This window comes from Balaenoptera ricei, chromosome X, assembly GCF_028023285.1.
Source record: "Balaenoptera ricei isolate mBalRic1 chromosome X, mBalRic1.hap2, whole genome shotgun sequence".
Lineage (NCBI taxonomy): Eukaryota > Metazoa > Chordata > Mammalia > Artiodactyla > Balaenopteridae > Balaenoptera > Balaenoptera ricei.
In genome coordinates, this window is record NC_082660.1 from 124,317,453 (window position 1) to 124,320,796 (window position 3,344).

General features: G+C 39.4%; 1 non-coding gene across 1 annotated transcript; it reads left to right on the plus strand.

Annotated features, from left to right (window-relative positions):
- The first annotated feature begins 1,532 nt into the window (after window positions 1-1,532).
- Window positions 1,533-1,635, plus strand: LOC132358033 (U6 spliceosomal RNA). The gene has a single exon (XR_009500395.1). It is a non-coding gene; the product is annotated as a U6 spliceosomal RNA (small nuclear RNA).
- The last annotated feature ends 1,709 nt before the right edge of the window (window positions 1,636-3,344 follow it).

Below are 3,344 nucleotides of genomic sequence, written 5' to 3' on the forward strand. Positions count from 1 at the left end.
CAGGAGAAAATTGCATTTTTCCAGGGAACTACCTCTCAATCTTAACAGGTAAACAATTCTACTTTCTGTCTCTATGGCTAAACCTACACTGAGACCCAGCTTAGGAGTAGAAAAGGTCTTAGAAGAGGTCTTAGGTTTTGTCCAAGCTCACAAGAAATAAGTGAGTCTTAGAATAAGGACCATAAGCCAGGACTTCTGATGTCCTGGCCAGGGCTCAAGTTCTGTGCTTGGTGCTTGGGGAAGACAAAAGTCTTGGGACAAAAGCCATGAAGAACCTAGTGGCAAGTCGGGAATAAAGACACAGACCTACTAGAGAATGGACTTGAGGATATGGGGAGGGGGTGGGGTGAGATGTGACAGTGTAAGAGAGTGTCATGGACATATATACACTACCAAATGTAAAATAGATAGCTAGTGGGAAGCAGCCGCATAGCACAGGGAGATCAGCTCGGTGCTTTGTGACCACCTAGAGGGGTGGGATGGGGAGTGTGGGAGGGAGGGAGATGCAAGAGGGAAGAGAAATGGGAACATATTGTATATGTATAACTGATTCACTTTGTTATAAAGCAGAAGCTAACACACCATTGTAAGGCAATTATACTTCAATAAAGATGTTTAAAAAAAAAAAAGTCTTGGGACAGACAAGTGATGAAACACTCATGCGTGAGCTTTAGGAAGATGAATAAGCCCATGTGTTTGTGCTGGATGAGGATGGGTGAGGAGCAGTGGATTGCTCATAGCAGGCATTTAGCAAATATGCAAAAGGGAAAGAAAGAGGACACCTTCCAGTAGGCAAGAGCTCTGCAAGACGCAACGGTGGCCTTCCAGCTCATACAACTCTGAATTAAGTGGTCTAATAGGTTCCAGGAGAGAAAGCCAAGACAGAAGGAAAAACTCCCAGAAGTGTTACTCACGGGACTGCTGTGTATGACTGAATAATCTATGTGCTGCACAAAGGGTCCTGGTGGGTGAGATTGGGCAGGAAGACCTGAAAATCAGCCTCAGTTCCGTTCACTGTGCCATGAGCCCACAGGGCTATGCAAGCCCGGAGAGGGTTCACGTTTCTAATATGTCCAACAGGAGGGGTTGCTTCACCCATTTGTTAACCCAGAGGGGCATCATTTCCCAATCCATCTGTCCTGAGGGGGGCGCCTTTGTCTAATTTGAATAAAAGGGCTGTGTAAGCTAGTGGTGGCCACATTGGTGCCCTCTGCAATCACGCAGCACAATGTTCCTGGAAATGGCTATGGGCCCTCAAGTTCCTGTGATGTCCCAAGAATTGTATGGAAGGCCTGGAGGTAGGGCTCCCAGTTATAAGGCTGTAGAAGGAGATCAGAGGGAGGCGACTGAGTAGAGATAGGTTTAGGGAGATAAGAAAATAACTTGGAATTATACAAGGAGCCTAAAATGTGGTTTTTCTATAGCTAAAATGCTAAATGTTAATAAAATTAATGTCGTATACTCCACGTCCAGCAGAATAATTTACTGTATTTACAAAATTATGAGGAACTGTTCACATCGAATGTTTGCTCTCGTTAATATGGAACATGAAGAATAGATTCCATTTCGATACAGAAATTAGCATGGCCCCTGCCCAAGGATGATACGCAAATTTGTGAAGCATTCCATATTTTTAATCTTGTAATAACCTATAATGGAATATAATCTTCAAAAAACTGAATCACTATACTGTACACTTGAAGCTCATACACTATTGTAAATCAACTATGCTTTAATTAAAAAAAAAAAGAATAGATTCCATTTGGTTTCTGGTCTGCCTTGTTGTAGTACAGGTTAGGAAACCTCATCAGAAGATAAGAAAGTCAGTGCCAGGGAGGGACTAAGACAAATTAAACTACATTATATATTATATATTTATATATAATATTTATATAAATATATACTATGTTATAAATTATTATATTATATAAATATTATTCACTTTGTAAGAAATTGAATCATTTTTGCATACCGCATGTCTCCAACAACTATTCACTTTCTGACTATAGATTTTCAGGTGTTGATTCCTGCCTTTTGAGATAAACAGAATTCCCACTAGCATTTGAACAATAAAAACCAAAGCACAGTAAAAGACAAGTAACTTTAAAGAAAGCTGTACACTTGCGCAAATTATATGTGTCTGGACTAATAGTCTTTACCACCAAAACACGTGCATCAAATTACAATTAAAGTCATACAGCCATGTTCATATGGTCTATTTAGGAAGGAGGATTTTGTGTGTGCCAAGCAAAAAAAGTGAAAGCAAAGAAAGCAGCAATCCCTAAAGAGAATGTTCATTTTAAAGACATGGAAGATGATAGTATTTAATTTATGAGCAAATGCTCATCTAATTTATTGTATGTTATGGACAGTGCCGATAACCAATACACAGGCAAAGACAGAATCATACAGTATGTGAAAGAAGACCTAGTCTATATTTTCTTTTGAAATAACTATACTCTCACTGAATGTGAATATTGTATTCATTTACCTGAGTATTTGATGGATATCCACTATCCTGATGACCTCCAGTGTTTTCATTTGGTCTGGCTGGTGATCCATTGAATTTTATGGGTGCTGCAAAATATTTTTGAATATTTACTGTCCTGAAAACTTCTAACAGTGAAAAATAATTACTCTTGGGTACAGTTTTACTTCCCCAGTGGCTAATGTTACTTTTTAAGCCTATCAGTTGTCCAGTTAACTTTTACTCACTGGAATAAGCCATGTGCGAATGAAGGTGACATTCCGCTAAAAATACAAAAATAAAAAGATAAAAGAACTTTGGAATTTTGTCCAAAGTTAAAAGATAAAAGAACTTGGAATTACTTACATATTTTTACTCTTTTTGTTATATGGAAAAAAGGAAAAGTTTAACTATAGTCCAGTTATCTGTTTTTTCTCTATCCTTTGAACTAAGATACTCTGCTTCCTTGAGAATTCCGAAGTGGAGCCAGTAATATGAGGTCACGCACATCACCATATTGGTATTACTTCCTAGAATCAAGCCAGCCAATGGGGTGACTAAGAGAATGAAGGGGTGGGCCTAGAGGGCTGCTTAGGGTTCCTGCTGGGAGTGTGGACATAGGGGTGAATGAGACCAGATCTCTGCCCTCAGGGAGATTGTAGTTTAGTAACAGAAGGCAGACAAGATATCAATGACAATTCAGGATGACACAAAATCACACAAATCAAATAGAGGAGGCAGTAGAATGTAAAGAGGAGGGATTCGGTGATCAAAATGCCTGGACCCCATCCCGTTCTCTCACTTGCTAGTTGTTGATCTAGAGCAAACTACTTGCTCTCTGAAGCTCAGTTTCCTCATCTGTAAAATGGGGGTAAAA